Consider the following 18438-nt stretch of genomic DNA (forward strand, 5'->3'; position numbering starts at 1 on the left):
TTTCAATAAAAATCTGAACAGAACAGAAGCTGTAAAACAACAGCTTACATACAGATGTGTTGAAACCAAAGTGCTATCTCTCAGTTACCCCAAACATCAGGAAAGTACATATTCAGATCCAAACTTCTTGTTTGGCACATTAAAGAGAGGGCCAAGAACTGAAAATCTTATCCAAATACCTATCAACTTTGGGGACTTCCATAACACAGTCCTACTCCCACTTGTATCATGTCCACACATCTTTTTTTCTGTCTTTCGCATAATTGCTCTGTGGCTCACTGCATGTCCTACCTCCCCGCCCCGGTGCCCGCACCCAGTGTAATGGCCTTCGAGAGCACCCTTGGGTTCTTCAGTAGTTCCACATTTATGTACATATGTCTCCATGTGTTCTGGGGGTCAGCACTTCTTGCCCCACAAGTTCATACCCATAGTTCTAGCCATATCCCACTCTCTCCTCCCCCCACGCATAGGTACTCATTGGCTCGATTCACGGTGGTGGAAGGGGGACCTGGGCCTGCCCTCACTCCAGGTCCCAATCTAGGGCCCTAAAGATGGGGAGCCCTCTGCGTCCCTCGCCCCCTCCGTGAGCCGATGCTGTTCTCTGGCCGGGCCGGCCCGACACACAGCGCATGCGCTGCAGGTGTGGCGCCGCTTTCTTTTCCCTGCAGCTCCTGCCACGTTACCCCAGCCACTTCCCTGCCGGGAGTGCGGGGCGAGTCTGCCCTGTCACAAGCTCTAACAGTATGCCAGCCATTCCTTAGCATCCAGCATGAGCAAACCCCGAATAGATGCTATCAGGCTAGTTGCATCGTAGTTTTATAGATAGAAAGCCAGGCCATGCTATACAAATTGACACACTTGGGAAATCTTCACACTGATGAAAGTATAGGTGCTCACATTTTCAACAGTGATTCCCCATACCCTCTTTGCAGGAATCAGGGAAGGAGAATACTTTTCTCTGTGGCAGCATATCCCCCTACCATGTGTGGTGAATATGGAATTTACCTGTAGAAAGTTCCCCTCTTTACTTGAATCTTTTGGGGCACAGTGAGTGTGCTCCTAATATAAAGCTAATTTTCTATTAAATGTGCACCTGGAAAAACCCTCATTTAAAGAATGACCAAGCCCTTTCACTGATAACTTCAGGCTTAAGATACAGCAGTAGAGATTTGTTATTCCAAAATAACTATGTGAGCGTCTACACAGCAATTCTGTTATTTTGAAATAATTTCAAAATAATTGACGACTTATTCCGACTTCTGTAAACCTCATTTTACGAAGAATAACATCTATTCCAAAATAGATATTTCAGAATAAGGGCTGTGTAGACAGGGTAAAAGCTGTTATTTCGAAATAAGGGGCTCCAGCTCTTTCCAGGGTGCCCTGCTGGCTGCTCTGTCCAGTCTTCACCAAACTCTATTCCCTTCCCTTCCCCTGGAGCCCTTAAAGCTGTAGCCTCAGAAGAAAGGGCTTGTGGCACAAAGGAGGCCCTGACAGGCCTGAGCCACCCTGCAGCTGCACCTGCCTTGCTTTTCCTGCAATATGAGCCAGTCCACTGCTCCCAGGAAAAAGTCAGACAGCACTCAGGAGCCTGCCAGGGGCCAAAAACAGATATGCACCTTCTGGTCTGGTGCAGAGATCCTGGACCTTATTGAGGTTTAGGGTGACAAGACCAACCTCCAAGATCTGCGCACTAGATGCAGGAATGCTGAGGTCTATGGACAGATGGCCAACAGCCTGGCCAACAAAGGGCACATCTGCACCCAGGAGCAGGTGCGGATGAAGGTTAGGAAGCTCTGCTTATTAGACCAGGACTGAATCCTGCCTATTAGGACATAGGTTCTATACCTGCACCGTATCTGTATCACTGTGCATTAATCAAGTCAAACAAAAATAGCTAAAACAATAACTGGTTTATGTAACAAAATACTAAACTTAGAAAGCAAACATAAAATCTGGTTGTCACAAGTAAAGCCTGGCATGAGGCCAGAACCCCAAATAGGAATGGTTTAAAACAATCCTACCACTGTCTCAGTGACTGGAGAAAAGAGGCAGGTGACAGGAACCAAGTTGAGGCAACACGGAGTTGAAGGAACCCAGGTAAGTGTACAGTCTCCATTCTTCTATGCTTGACACGCCGTGCGGTATGTGGACTGAAGGACGAGATGGTGCATATGCGTGTGTGTGTATGACTGGCTCTGCTGCAGCCTCCTAACTAAAACCACCTGAGCTAGCAGTCATTACAGCTGTGCAACTGGATTGCTGCACCACAAAGGGCTGTCAGCAACCAGGCTGGCTTCTGCCCCAGACTGCCTACAAGGCCAAACAGCCTGCTAGCTGTCGCCCTAGCACCGCTGGGGTTGTGCTGATGACATGCACACAGAGAGCCCTGGGGGGAGGGTGAACTCCCCTTATGAATCCTCTGGCTACCAGGCAGATTAGGACTATGTAACCCATATCTTGAAGAGGAAAACAAAACGGAGGGCATAAAAAAAACTGGTGCCCCTTGCCCAACATATGCTAGGGCCAGAAAGGGCAATTCCCGCTCTGGGGCAGAACCCCACACCTGCCCTTATTTTAAAGAGTTGGACCACATCCTGGCGAGGAGGGACAGTCCCTTCCTCCCCTGGTTGTGGACTCTGGGCTCAAGAAGCTCGTCATTGTCCTCACAGGGAGGAGAGACGATGAGGGGGAGCAGGAGCCAGACGAGACCAGCATCCACCCCCTCCCTACCCTGGAGCCAGTACCCCTCCCTTTGGAGGTGTCCCAGATGTTGTCCAAGGTTGGGGAAGGAACATCTTGTGAATGCCATCACTTTCCCTTCACACAAGGTGTGGAGGAGGTGGGCGGCGAAGGGTAGCTGGGTGCTCCTCGCTTGGCCCTTGCTGCCCAGGGATCACGCAGCAGCCTGTGCACGTGGGAGCATGTGTCACACTGCTGCTGGCCACACAGCCCCAGGAGGCTGCCACAGAGGACCCTTGAACTATTGGCCACAGCATGTCTGGAGAGGCCTCCCATGCTCTTCCTCCACAAGCCACCTCTAGAAGGAGGCTGAGGACACACACTCACACATATACTCAGCAGTCCCGCACATGGCACACAGGTATGCCCATAATCTCAGAGCTGCACCCACTCCTGGGAACATTTGGGCCCACTGGTCAGAGTGCACATGGCCTTGCTCCAAACACGTCTCCTTAGATTGAGCCAAGAACTGTCGCTCTTGGATCATAGATGAGGGCTAAGCTTCAGGCACAGTGTCCCCAGGGATGACTGACCATCTCTCTTTAATCTCCACAGCTGGACCAGCCAGAGGGGGGGCGGTCGATACCACCCGGGACAGTCTCCTGAACCCGAGACATCCACAGGCGCCACAGACAAATGGATGAGTTCCAGAGGCAGCACCTCACGGCACTCCAACCTCTGGAGCAGACCATCAACCACAGGCTCCAGGAGGACATTCAGCTGTGATGAGACACCTGGCAGGAGCAGGGCCGCTCTCTGTGCTCAGATGTGCACTCGCTTGTTGTCAGCATGATGCCTGCTCCATCTTCTGCTCCCACTCCTGCTGTTGCTGCAACTCCCTCTCCTGCTTCTCCCCCAATACTCTCCCCATCCCTCCATAGATGCTGAGACCCTGCACACGTGGCAGCGGGATCAGCAAAGCCAGGTACCACTCCCAGCCTTAGTCCTGAGCCTCTCCGCATCCCTCCTCCCCTTTCCAGCTCCCTCTACCCACCTCCAAGGTTTTTTTCCCCGCTCCTTCCCCCCTCCTTCCCCCTCTCTCCTCCCCTCTCCCAGGTTCATTCCCCAGTCTCTCCCCAGTTTCTTTGACCCCACATTAAAAAAATAGAGAGTTTTTAATTTTTCAAAAACAGATTTGTGGTTTGTCACCAGGAAAGGGGGAAAGGAGGGGGGGAAGGGAAGGGTTACTGGAGGAAAGGCAGTAAGGAATGAAGGAGAAGCCCCTAGTGGGATGGTCAAAGGGAGAATGTCACTGGGCCCACAGGAGAAACTCCCCCTCAGGGTCTCCTACATGCTCATGCCCCCGATGGGCCTGCTGGATGGCAGCAGTGTGCGGCTGTTTGTAGGCCCTGATGATGCAGTCAGCCTCTGCCTCCCACCCTGGCAGGAATGCCTCCCTCTTCCGCTCACACACACTGTGGAGAACACAACATGGAGCCACCATATGCAGAATGTTGTGCTCCCCGAAGTCCAGCCGGGTGAGGAGGCATCTGAACCGTGCCTTCCAACAGCCAAAGGAGCCCTTCATGACCATGCAGACGCTGCTGAGCCTGGCACTGTACCGTTCACAAGAGAGGTTGAGATGGCCAATGTATGGCTTCATGAGCCAAGGCAGGAGGGGATAGGCCACATCCCCCACCAGGCAGACGGGCATATCCACATCCCCCGCCCTGATGGTGCAGTCAGGGAAGAAAGTTCCATCATGCAGCTTCTGGAACACAGTAGAGTTCCTAATTATATGTGCGTTGTGCACCTTCCCTGACCAGCCGACACAGACGTCGGTGAACTGGCCCTGGTGATCCATCACAGCCTTCAAGACCATTGAAAAGTATCTCTTTCGGCTGATATACAGAGATGCCCCGTGGTCGGGAGCCTGATGGGAATGTGGGTGCCGTCAATAGCCCACCCGCAATTGGGGAAGCCTGTGTCGGCACACCCGGCGATGATGGTATCCACGTCTCCAAGGTGGATGACTGCACAGCAGGATGGTGTTGATGGCCCTGACCACCTGCAGAAGGAGACAAACAGAGAATCACAGGGGTGCTGGAGCCCCTGAGAGTTCTACCAGTCCACCTTCCTGGTCTCTCTCCCCCTTGCTCACTAAGGGCAACCCTCCCCCCGCAATCACCCAACCCCTGGCAGGGCTTTGTGAGGGCAGGACTGAAAAAAGCCTTCTGAGGAGGGGGCTTGCACCACCCTCACCCCTGCTTTCCCTAGAGAAGCCCATTCCTTCATTCCACCTCTCTCTAAGGAGGGTCTCGCAGAAGAGCTGTGGGTTGGGTTCCTGCAGAGCCTGGGAGACAGCAAGCAGAAAGTGCTGCATGACTTGCAGCACAAGCTGCAATAGCCGAAGGCTATCCAGAAGCAGGGCAACCAAAGCACACAGTGAAAATGCTTTGCTTTGCTGTCCCTCAAAGAGGTAGGCAAGCAAGCAGAAGAATGAGAAACGGCTATCCGGGGTGGGTGGGTCCGTTTAAGCACACGTCTCAGATAGCCTCAAGAAGGAGCCACAGGAAGTAACCTGATGCCCTGCCTGAACGGGTTTGGGATGGCCTTAAAAGCAATTCAGCATCCAATCAGTGTGGACGCTCTATTTCAAAATAGCTAAGCTCTATTTCAATGTGCATTTTGTGTGTAGACGCGTTATTTCGAAATAAGCTATTCTGGAAAATCTCTTCCGGAATAGCTTATTCCAAAATAAATGTGCAGTGCAGACATAGTCTAGAAGATTTACCTAGTGTTGCTTGGGTCCTTAGCTCAAAGTTTTGTTTTTCTTCATTTAAATCATTGCTCTGTAGCTTATATGAATGGAGTCTGCAAACATATAGTTTACAAGACAATCCTGAAGAGAAGGAATTTAAATGTGCATGTTAATGGAGGAAAGTTTCTGTACTCTGTATCTTTTAAATATCTTGTCACCTAAGCACAGGGTCCAGTCAGGTTTTACAATAAGGGACTCTGGGTATGTCTACACTACCCTCCTAGTTCGAACTAGCAGGGTAATGTAGGCATACCGCACTTGCAAATGAAGCCCGGGATTTGAATTTCCCGGGCTTCATTTGCATAAGCGGGGAGCCGCCATTTTTAAAACCCCGCTGGTTCGAACCCCGTGCAGCGCGGCTACACGGGGCACGAACTAGGTAGTTCGAACTAGGAAGCCTAGTTCGAACTACCTAGTTCGTGCCCCGTGTAGCCGCGCTGCACGGGGTTCGAACCAGCGGGGTTTTAAAAATGGCGGCTCCCCGCTTATGCAAATGAAGCCCGGGAAATTCAAATCCCGGGCTTCATTTGCAAGTGCGGTATGCCTACATTACCCTCCTAGTTCGAACTAGCGGGGTAGTGTAGACATACCCTCTGAGAGATCATCTAGTCCAGCTGGAGAAGGGTCTGGGAGAGGGCTATACAGGCAGTCCCCGGGTTACGTACAAGATAAGGACTGTAGGTTTGTTCTTAAGTTGAATCTGTATGGAAGTCAGAACTGGCGTCCAGATTCAGCCGCTGCTGAAACTGATCAGTTTCAACAGCGGCTGAATCTGGACGCCAGTTCTGACTTACATACAGATTCAACTTAAGAACCCCAGGCATCCCCAAGTCAGCTGCTGCTGAAACTGATCAGTGGCTGATTCCAGGAAGCCCGGGGCAGGGGCTTCCTGTAGTCAGCCACTGGTCAGTTTCAGCAGCGGCTGACTTGGGGACGCCTGGGGCAGAGCAGCTGGGGTGCTGCTGGGTTGGTCCAGTAGCGCCGCCGCTCCTCGGCGCTACTGGACCAACCCAGCAGCACCCAAGCTGCTCTGCCCCAGGCGTCCTGATTCAGCCGCTGCTGAAACAGACCAGCAGTGGCTGAATCAGGACGCCTGGGGCAGAGCAGCTGGGGTGCTGGTGGGTTGGTCCGGTAGCGCCCAGAGCGGCGCTACGGGACCAACCGGCAGCGCCCCAGCTGCTGTACCACAGGCGACTGGAGCAAAGCCACGGAGCACGGGGCAGCGGGACAGCCCAGACACGCCGTGGCTGTCCTGCTGCCCTCGGGCTCCGTGGCTTTGCTCTGCTTTGCTCCCCGTCCCCCTGGTCTACAGACCAGGGGGACGGGGAGCAAAGCGGCAGAACACGCTGACAGCGGACAGCCCAGACGCGTCTGGGCTGTCAGCTGCCCGCGTGCTCCGCGGCTTCGCTCTGCTTTGCTCCCCGTCTCCCTGGTCTGCGGACCAGGGGGACGGGGAGCAAAGCGGCAGAACACGCGGGCAGCGGACAGCCCAGTCTGGGCAAAGCAGAGCGAAGCCGCGGAGCATGCGGGCAGCGGACAGCCCAGACGCGTCTGGGCTGTCCGCTGCCCGCGTGTTCCGCCGCTTTGCTTCCTCTCCCTGGTCTGCTGGAGACCAGGGAGAGGGAGGGCCCCGTTCGTAACTGCGGATCCGACATAAGTCGGATCCGCGTAACTCGGGGACTGCCTGTAAACAGAGAAAGCAGGCTAATGAATATTTTGCAGTATTAATTTTCTGTTTATTTGATGTCATATAAAAAAACATTTAAAGTAATGCACCTTGTTAATTATCCCGTGTTAATTATTTAGTATTCTTTCTTCCATAACATTTTAAAATATATATACAAGATATTGGTTAACTTGGGTGCCACAGTAGCACACATCCGAACAAGCACACGTAACCTCAATATTGGTGCACAGGACAAAGACCACTCTGTTCATGGATGGAAAATCTTAGAGGGAACACTGGTCATGACCAACAGCTAGTGGAGTTTTTTTCTTTAGCTTAAACAATAGGTGCTTCTGTTCTTAAATTAGAAGCAGAGCCGGCCATAGTATTTTTGCAAGGCTTTCTACTAGGCTACGTCTACACTGGTGGCTTCTTGCACAAGAACTGTTTTGTGGAAGAGTTCTTGTGCATAAAATCTTCCACAAGAGCGTGTCCACACTGCCATATGCTTTTGCGCAAGAGCATCTATGGCAGTGTGGACGCTCTCTTGCGCAAGAAAGCTCTGATGACCATTTTAACCATAGGGGCTTCTTGCGCAAGAAATTCATGTTGCCTGTCTACACTTCCCTCTTGTGGAAGAGCTCTTGTGCAAGAGGGCTTATTCCTCGTGGGGAGAGGAATAACTGTTCCAGAAGAAGCCCTGTTTTACAACGCTTGTGCAGTGTAGACAGCAGGCAAGTTTTTGCGCAAGAACGACCATTCTTGTGCATGAAGCTGCCCGTGTAGACATTGCCCTAAAGTTTACCAATAATCTCTCCCTCTTCTCTGCCCTACCCCTCCAAAACCCTCAAATCCAACCCTGACCTTTTGCCACCATGGTCCTATCCCAACCTAAATTAATGGAAATAGACACCACAAACTTGGTTTTTATGAAAAAACAGAGTCCTTTTTCAGAGCCTGTTCCTCTCAGTTTTACTGAAAACAATATTTTGACCTGTCCCAGCACAGATCAGAGAGCCATGCTATCATACAATAAGCACCTTCCTGAATTAGCCTCTAGTACAGAGCCAGATACATGTGGGCTACGTCTACACTGGCCCTTTTTCCGGAAGGGGCATGTAAATTTCAGCAGTCGTCGTAGGGAAATCCGCGGGGGATTTAAATATCCCCCGCGGCATTTAAATAAAAATGTCCGCCGCTTTTTTCCGGCTTTTAAAAAAGCCGGAAAAGAGCGTCTACACTGGCCCCGATCCTCCGGAAAAAGGGCACTTTTTCCGGAGGATCGGGGCCAGTGTAGACGCTCTTTTCCAGCTTTTTTAAAAGCCGGAAAAAAGCGGCGGACATTTTTATTTAAATGCCGCGGGGGATATTTAAATCCCCCGCGGATTTCCCTACGACGACTGCTGAAATTTACATGCCCCTTCCGGAAAAGGGGCCAGTGTAGACGTAGCCGTGATGTTTAACTGGACACTGGTAGTGAGGAGCCTAGAAACATCACAGCTACACTGAGAGCGTATCCTAATCACTAGTTATCCAGATGAGCCATGTTTCTGTTTACTTCACCTTCACCACTGCTTTTTCCCCCTGATTATAACTAGGTGAATGAAAATATCTTGTTACACTTGTTTATGGATTATAAATTGAGAGAGCATATTTTTAACCGAGAGAGAGAGCATGTTTTATACCTAATTATGATATAATTGGGAAACCTTAAACTGTTATCAGTAGCCATTCAAATCATTAAAGCAGAAAAAAAATCACCTTTGCTCTCTAGTTAATCAATATCAGCTTTGCGTGTGAGAGGGGGAGGGAAAAGGGGAGGAAGGGTGAAAAAGGGGAATCCTTTTTACACATTATAATATTTATTTGGCTCTCCAGGACAATTTTAAGGACAAAGGACATCTTTATGATTTCACAAGACTTGAAGCAATCATATCTTCTGCCACATTGTGTGGGCAATCTGTGCAGAGTTGAGTTCCTGGGTGCAGATTTGAACTCTTTCTATTGCATAATGCTTCAAAAACTTTGCATCTTTTAGATTCTAAAAGGTGAGTGTAGCATGATTTCTGGAGACACTTTTTCCCCATAGGTCTTAGGGAAATCATTGTCAGTAGGCCATTTTACAAATTAAAAATCCCTGCAGTGCTAATGATGAGATCATCTGCAGTTTTTGGAATAGTTGGACACTAAATTAAAAGTAACAGCAGCTGACTTCCTTGCTTCCAAAGGAACAGCAGGCCTACCAGTTTCCTGTAAAGTTTCAATAGGATTAAAACTTTTACCTTTCTCTGGAGAGAAGCTTAATTCTTTTGTTCTTCAGTGTGCATCCATGTCAGTTATGTCAGTCTCCAGAAAGAGCAAAAGATGTTTAACGTAACCAAAATTGAAATATTATGCTCTGAGCAGACATGAAGGTAATATCTGATTTTTAAAAGCACTTACTTAACAGCCCCCTTGCAATTTCATTTGGATACAATGTTAGATGCCTCTCCTAAGCTGTAATATAGTAACACCACTGTCCATTAAAAATAAAAAATGAACAGTATTTTTTATGTCAGAGGTATCATTTAAATGAGTAATTAAGTGATTTTTATGTGTAACTTGTACATTTCACTGAAAAAACATTGGATAATCACCAGTATTATCTTCTGTAGTAATTGAAAATCCAGAACTCCCTCTGTTACAGTGATTTGACTGAAAAATGCCTTAAAAAGTGAAATTGTTACCCCCCCCCCCCCATTAGTGGTCAAAGTACAACTGGAAAGCTTACTAAAAGTGCAGCAAATATGCCACAATTCAGGGTCACAATTGTGCAACAATTCAGGATCATAATAGAACCTCAGTTCAGTGCACTCAGCAAATTATCTTGCAATCATGTATGATGGATGACAGTTAAGATTCTGACCCTGAAAGCACTTACATGTGTGAATAGCATTTGGCAGGCAGGGCTAGCTGCCAATACACATGAACCTTATCTCCAACACTGAGCCCCAGGGAGCAGAATAGGGTCCAGGGTCTTCAGAATAGGTCACTAAAGCCTCAGTGAGGAAAATATGGTTACTAATGGGCCATGCTCTAGACGAGCAGAAATGTGACTACTGCAGACAAGCAAGTATCAGGCTATTTGTGTTAGGGGACCAGATCCTAGTCAACTAGCAGAGACACTTCAAACTGGGTACAGCCTCAGGTCAAGAACTGTGCATCGTCTGTGGGTTCCTGTACCCCAAATGGCCAACATACAAGATATGAGCAGAGTTGGCAGATAGACCAGAGAGGGCTGCAGCATTGCCACTCTGAGCCCAAGCGATGAAACAGAATGGGGGATGGTGAGCCAAGTCCTAGTAACCAGGGAGACAGGGCCAGAATGAATCACAGGTTCCCCACTAATAGGGGGTGGTTCACTGGAAGCAACACACCCTGGTCTTGTCCCATGGGAGGAGAGGAGTAGAGAGGTAGGAGTACACAGGGAGAAGGCACCCGAACCTAGCCCTAGGGCAGAGACAGCAAAGAGGAGTGAGGTAGGCACAGCCTGACACTCTCAAAGCCCAATTAAGGATTTTCCTTCACCTGACTCATATGGCTGTGCTGAGGATGGGTTAGACACTGGCACTGCCCACTACCCAAGTAAGCTACAGGAGACTGGATACAGCTTCTTCCATTCTACTCCATGCTCCTCCGTAATCCCTTTATGCAAAGATGGAAGACTTGACCACAGTACAACCAGTCATGATTGGTTGGGTGGGTGGGGAAGGGGCATGCCACTCCAAACAGGACAAAAAATTGGCTATAGAACTCCTGGGAGAGGGTTCGGTCCAATGAATAGATTGGGTGGACCTTGTTTCTCATCCTACCCCTCATAACCTGCAAGTTTGGAGAGAGAACAAAGTAGCAGCAGCTTCCCCACTATTATTGGCAGCAATCACCGAGCAGACTGACTCCAAAACACAGAAGTGTAGAATTTGAACTAGTGGCTGCTAGCAGAAGAGCCACTTACTGCACTGGTGATTCCCGAGAAGACTCCTGCAGATACACAGCCTGGAGCCACCAGAAGAGCTGAAATCATGCAGTATTGTACACCTTTCTGAGCTCACCCTGCATGCCAGCATCAGAATGCACAGAGGGTATGTCTACACAGCAGCATTATTTTGGAATAATCCCTTTTTTCAAATTAATAATCTCTGAAATAAAAAACACAGTGAGCAAAATTTACATTAATATAGCAATGTTAGTGACACCAAGACAAAGCACTGAAAATGTACAACTGCATAGCTGTTTGCATCTAGCTAGTCTTTTCCTTTTATATTTTGATGCAAGCCAAGGTGATCATCAGATCACTGCATACAAACATAATAAAACTATTTTAGTAATGAGTTGTATCACAACTTTATTAATACATCCATTGCTATTTTATCACTTAAGGCAATGACAACAGGAAGAAGATATGCAAACCGCTATGCCTTTGTCATAATATTGCCCCTTTTTTAGAGCATGACTTGTTATTTAAGGTTTTAGCTAGTTTTCATGGCGGTAGAAACCAGCAGCACCGTTGGACTAACCTGGAGAAATGGTATAACAAATGAAAAAGATGACTTCTGGTTACTGTGGGACTGGTTATTTTTGTGGGGGGAGTGATACAAAGATGTCGTAGAAGGAGCATCACACCAACTGTGCAGAAGTTTCGAAGCCAGATGTGGTTCAAAATTCCAGTTTAGACACAGTGGCTCCATCACTAATTGACATGGGGGCAAATCTAAACAAAGCAAGTGGGTGTAACAACAAGTCATTCTTGTTGAGTAAGAAATGGTTTAAACTGACTTCCTGTATGACTGAAAAAAATCTATGCAACACTGTTCAGTTGACCCCCTCATGAGTTCAGACATGAAAGCGGTTAAGGCTACATGCTGCCTTTTCTGGGTGGGTCTTAGATCAGAGAATGACCTTCCTCGAAGAAAACAATAGGCTCTCAAGATTTCTAAAGGAAAATTTCTTCAGAGAACAGTAAGACCAAATGACTCATTCAAAAGCCCATTGCTTGAAATGCACAACAAAAGTCTGCAAGATGAAAATGTTCCTCCTTATTTAAAAGTCTAATGCTCTTGACTTTGAAAAATACACACACATTTGTTTACTAGCAAAAGAAACAGCTGGGAGATATTGAACCTTGTTTTAAAACCCACCATTTTCACATTCTCATAACTTTCTGAAAAATTCCTTTCAGCTGAAATATTCTGTAGTTAGTCTCAGTCAAAAGAGAAATTGACTTTTGTTTTGTATTTGTTGCAAAATTTGAAATAAATATATTCATTCGTTGTTGGTGTGAGAGAACCTCTAGGCTCATGTTTATCACACACAAAACTAAAAAATGGTTGGGCATTAGAAGCTGAACCCATTTAGGTAACTAGCCTTTGCTGAATAAGGCTAACCTGCACACCCATATGCACATTTTCTACTAAACGGTTGTGCAGGTAAATGGCATCTCTGCCCCTAAACCCGTGCTGTAAAATCTTCCAAGGATCAATTCTATCACTAGTCCCATTCAACATTTACATGAAGGTGAACTAGTAAGATGACATAAATCTAAGCATTAGCAATATGGAGAGGACAACTAGCTCTGTCTATTCTTCCACATACTATTACTTCCAAGACAACTCTAGTACGCTTGTACAAGGTTAGTTCATGGATGAAGAACAGCTGGTTGAAGCTGAATTCAAGTAAGACAGAAGTTATGCTTGTGGAAAGATTAAAGCAGTTTGAAGAATTAGCAGTCATGATGGAGTCTCCTATGGTTGAAGGTATACAGACTCAATTAGTCTTTTCAATACACAGTTTAGGAATGCCCCTGGATTCCTCATGTAACAGCATCTGTGAGTACACTGGAAAGGGGTAGGATGGAGGACAAGGAGTCAAGGATGGGGTGGACAGGGAGACTAAGATTGAATGAGGAGCTTGGTAGGGAGAGGACTAGGAGCGAACAGGGAAGGAGGGAAGAGACAGCTTGTATGGTGAGCCAAGAAGTGGGATTAGTTTGGCAAGGAAACAGGGTGTGCTAAGAGACTGGGACTCAGATAATAAGCTTGGAAGGGGAGACTAGGCAATGAGACTGAGACTGGGATGAGGAGTTGGAGAGTGGGACTGGATGGACAAGGAGAACTGAATAAAGACAAGGAACTAGTATAGGAAGAGACACGATTAGGACAGTGACAGATTGAAAGATAAAGGGGAGAAGTCAAATTTATACTCGCAAAAGACTTTTGCCGGTACAGCTTTGATTGCCCAAACAAAATAAGCTACACTAGCAAAAACACTTGGTCCAAAATAGCTCAACTCTGGTGACCTTCTGGGCAAGCTGCAAAAGTTGCATGTTCAGTAGGGCTTTTTGAGAGGTCCAAGGGTTTGCCTCCCACAGTGATGGAAGGCTGATAAAGGAACTTTCTGTAGGTGGCAGAGTTCCTTTTGGAATAACTGGTTTAATGCTGCTTGAGTTTTGATGCGAAAGATCTGTTGCTGAAACACTGACAACCTGAAGCGGAAGATGGACTAGGGCAAGGTCTTTGAGTTGACCAGCTAATGGGATACTAACTTTCTCCCCAGGACCTGGTTTGTTGACTGGCAGTTCATCCTAATTGTGTTCCCTTGAACAGAGCTTTCCGCCAAGGGAACCAGGATAACAGCTGCAGGAAGTGTGGCTACATGAACGAGTCACTACACCATGTCCTGTGTGGTTACCATCCCCACTCTACAGCCTGGAAGCTGTGCCACAATGCCATCCACGACTGACTAGACAAAGCCATCCTGCCATTTCTGGGGAAGATCACCGTCAAATCCACCATCACCTGAAGAGACAGCCAGCAGCACCCAGACATCATTGTAACGAAGAGCAGAGGAGGGTCAACACACAGTAGATGTCACAGTCCCCTTCGAGAATAGGAAGTCATCCTAACATGGGGCCAAAGCTCAGCAGTGGAGAAATACACTCTGCTGGCCAGCACCCCGAGAGCCCAGGCCTGTAAGGTGTAAATCCACGCCCTGATCAGAGCCCTGGGCGCATGGGAATCTAATGATAAGCCGGCGCTGAGACTGTACGGAGTTGGTCAGCGCTATGCTCAGTTGATATGGCATCTCATAGTGTCCAGTGCCATCAGATGGTCCACAGACATATCCATAGAGCACAGCATGCAACACTGACAATACCAAGATGCATGGATAGGACTGTTGATGAGAGACACAATCAGGGAAGTAGCCCAAATTGTTCCTCGACAGACTGTATTTTGCCATAGAAAACATACCCAGACACTGATGGACCAAGGGACAGTCCCCACTCATTCCCTCTACAGTAACTGACTCTATTTAACTTCTCATGGGTGATGTACCAGAACATTTATTTCTTACCACCTAAATACCTGCACACTTAAATTTGGGTCAATGTTTGTTATGTATCATATGAATCTTGTGACTTTCTGACAAAACTTGTAATTTTCTATAATCCCAGATGTAGACAGCCTTTCCTTTAAACTTGTGCAATGTGACTTTTTTATTTCAAACCGTTGCTTTAATTATACTAGGGCACTGAGAGCTTTGTATAGATATCTTTGTATTATATTTTAAAATGAAATAAAAAGCACAAGAGTTAGGAGAGAGAGTGAACCCTGATGGCTCAGAACAAAGCCTTGAGAGACTGAAAACAAAAGAAGGAAGAGGGAGAAGGTATATGGACAAGTAATTTTTTTTGCTCAGAGGATCATGGAGTCAGAGAAGCAGTTGATATTATATATTCTGCATCTTAGATTCTGTGTCTATCAGGGTTTTTCTTTTAGTTGATAAATAGTCTCTGAGTATGGTGGGGAAAGCAGAAAAAACACTAGCTAAAAGGACAGAAACTTCTAAAGTTCTGTCAATGAGTGTGCCATTTCCGTAAGCAATGTGTCATTGATAAATAGAAGAATCCCCTACATGTCACCCTCTAAAACAACTAGGACTTTTTATACACATGTATGTAAAGGAAACTTGGCATCATGCAGAGCCCTCAGGGCAGTGGTTCAGAAGAGGAAATGTATGTCTTCATATGTCATTGGATTAATTTATACATGCAAGGCCCTAAAATTTTTAAAATTTATTTAAATTTTAATAAATACAGGAAAAGCAAGCTCTGGATTTCTTAGAGAAGAGGATAAAAATATAAAACGTACTAACTCTCAAATATAAAACCTACTAACTCTCAAAAGGGGAGAGATATGACCCCCACTTGGATTGACAGTTCCTATTTACAGAGCATGGGTGGAAAATATGTCACAGATCCATCTCTGCCAAAGTGGGCTCATAATCTGTGCTTAGTGCCTATTTAAAAAGATGGCAGAATGATGTGGCAAGGCCTTGGTGCATAGTTGAATACATAGTCTCCTGCCATTTCCTAAAGATGTCTTTTCAAACACATCTTTAAAACATCTCTGGATCACCCAGACATTCGAGGTCCAAAGTCCTAAACATGGTAAGCAGTCTGTCCAAAACTCTGCAAGGGTTGGACATTTCAGCAACAGAAGACAAATCTCTCATTCAGTGATGCTTCATTCACTTCAGTCCATCTGATCACATAAAGGTATGACTAGGGGAGCAAATACACCAAGAGAGTTGGAGACAATCAGAATGTCTAAGTTTCCAGAAGATAAAAGCTCCAAAGAACCCATCAATCCACATTCAGCAAAAGAATTAAGAACGTACAGATATGGCAGTCACTGATTTCACATTCTCTGGTATTCAGTTCTGAAACTCTCAAATATTCCAAGTATACCAAAAATGCAAGTTCAATTTTTGTTTTAGATGTAAGGTTCTGATTTCAACCCTGACCCAACGAACAGATTCCTCATCTTCCTCTGTAAGCCTGCTGCCAAACAATGGAAAGGGTACAGTCTTTTCTAAAATTCAAAGCATTAATTCAAATTCATAGCATTAATTTACTGCATACTTTCCCCCCATCTTTCCATCCAGCCCTTCAATGTTTATCCAGAAAAGTTTTTTTGCACTGATTTTCACCTGTTTGTGTTGTTATGGTAATAAACACTGATAAATTCCTGGGGAAAATGAAGTAAAATAAAAACTGAAAATAAAGAGGCTTAGCTATACCATATTATGGTTATAAAAGTCATTGTGAGGATGAACTTAATTCACACTTTAAAGTTGTTTAAAGAAGTTTTGTTTGGCACAAGCTGTTCTTGATATATCTTGTAGGACAATCAATTTCAAAACTGTGTTTTACTCTTGCACATTCAGACTATAAAGTCTTTATTTATGTGCCATCCAAATCACACAAAGTTTATCACAGCAATTAACGAAGGACTTGAACTGAGATTTGGGAATAATTTTTTTTCTGATAGTACCTGGAGGAAAGCTTAAATAAAATGTTTCAGAAGTAATAAGCAGTTATATTTATCTTATTTACAATTTTTAAAGTCTAGTGGATACCTTTAAGTATGAGGGAGGTGGGTGCTTTCCATCTTGTTACTAGATTTGCCCAATACTATGGGGTATGCTCATTTATTAGGGTTACTCTTATGGGACTAGGGAATTCTATCAATTCTATCAGTGTGCTGCTTGTGCTCTCATATGGAGCTGAATTCTCTCCCTGTTGTCAATTCCCCCTCCCACTGGAGCTCTCCTGGAGGAACTAGGTTCCTCAGGATGGGATTCTTCCCACCTTAGCAACACACACAGACACTCACACCCACTACCAGAGCATGTCTGAGAGGACTGGGTACTCAGCACTCACAAGCTGACCCCTCATATGTCCCTGGATTCAGCAGGCTGGGTTAACAGCAATGCTACACTGCACCATCATGAGCCTTTAAACTCAGTTCGCTGGATTAAACAGCACTTTAAGCTGCCATACTCATAAGCCTCCAGGTTCAGCACCCCGTAGCCCCACTTTCACACCACAGTAATTCACTGGTAAACCACACGATGAGCAAACCCCACAGGATTTTGGGCACTACAGGGATCTTTAGCTTGGGTACAAGAAGTGTTGTTGCAGAGTGAATGGGGAAGTCAAAACAACACCCCTTAAGGAAGAGTAAGTGAAAGAGAAAGAAAGAGAGAGAAGCAAACAGCTTAACAATGAAAGTTATTTTTCTGGGTAGTGAATAGATATGAAACAGTTACAATATTAAATCTAAATTGAAACTGATTACAAATGTTTGGTAACCATATAACAGTTTACATAGGTCAGGGTCAGGAGACTATGCTTAGAGAGGCAGTTGGGGGTGAGGAAGGGAGAGAGAGAGAGACCTTACCACTCCGTGGAGCATGCACTGATCGGAATTCCCAGATGGTGATAGAAGCTGGGGGTCTAGAGGGCAGGAGATAAGCAGAGCAGAGCCCCCAGCACGATCAGACAGGAGATGATGAATTCTCAATGGAACTGATTCAGTTTAAATCCAGGTGTCAGAACAGTTTTTCTTGGGACAGGGTAGGAGTTTTTATAGGGATAGGACAATAGTTCAAAGAGAAAAAGAGGCGGGACAATAGAGACTGATCATCCCTGGTTATGGATGATGTTCCTTGAACAAACTCACAATGCAACTAGGCAGTTTCAATATTTTGGATGTCAATAGGTTCCATTACTAGAATTGGTCTGATAATGACTAATTGGGGTGTGAGCAGGCCTGGCTTCATTAGCATCTGGAGCAGAGATTTCCCATCAGGCAGTGCTTTTCTGCTTTTGGTATCCCATAGTTCAGTGTGGTTCTGCTTTGGAAGAGCTGGTCTCCATTCTGTATGCTAATAAGATGTCCCTCTGTTCTATCTTCAATGCAGATGAGGCTGGGGTGTTTCCTTAATTAGTTTAGGTGTATCTTCCCTGGCCTTTTCATTGCTTTGTCTGATTCTAGCAAACCTAGGAGAAGGGGAAGGATGGTTTTCCATGAATGTCACTCCCTGGCTCTCCAGGAGCACAGGGCTGGTAGGTAACCTGCAACTGTCCATCAAAATCTAATTAGTGCTTATTTGTATTTTAGTAGTGCAAAGAGGGGCTAGGTGCTGTACAAACATGTAGGAAAACTATGCTTCCCCTAAGGAGCTGCCAGGCTAAGGCAGTGGTTTCCAACAGGGAAGGTCCACAGACTATGTCTAAGATTTCCAAAAAAGCCCTAGCTCTATTCACAATTTTAGAGGCCTGCAAAAGAAAGAATCATAGAAGACTACATAGAGATTCCATAACTTCTCTAAGCAATTTATTCCAGTGATCCAGGGTATGTCTGGACCTTGTCCACGATTTCCGCAC

The 18438-nt window shown here is 46.2% G+C and overlaps 1 long non-coding RNA gene across 2 annotated transcripts in view; it reads left to right on the plus strand.

Annotated features, from left to right (window-relative positions):
• The window catches only part of LOC112546609 (uncharacterized), a 79082-nt gene extending 73353 nt beyond the window's left edge, over nt 1-5729 (plus strand). Inside the window, exon 4 of one of the 2 annotated variants that reach the window (XR_012900575.2) lies at nt 3298-5729. This is a non-coding gene — a long non-coding RNA (uncharacterized LOC112546609). The remainder of the gene's footprint in view (nt 1-3297) is intronic. The other variant, XR_012900574.2, reaches the window with a different exon arrangement.
• The last annotated feature ends 12709 nt before the right edge of the window (nt 5730-18438 follow it).

Source organism: Pelodiscus sinensis, chromosome 1 (assembly GCF_052426305.1).
Source record: "Pelodiscus sinensis isolate ZL-2025 chromosome 1, ASM5242630v1, whole genome shotgun sequence".
In the NCBI taxonomy this organism is placed as follows: Eukaryota; Metazoa; Chordata; order Testudines; family Trionychidae; genus Pelodiscus; species Pelodiscus sinensis.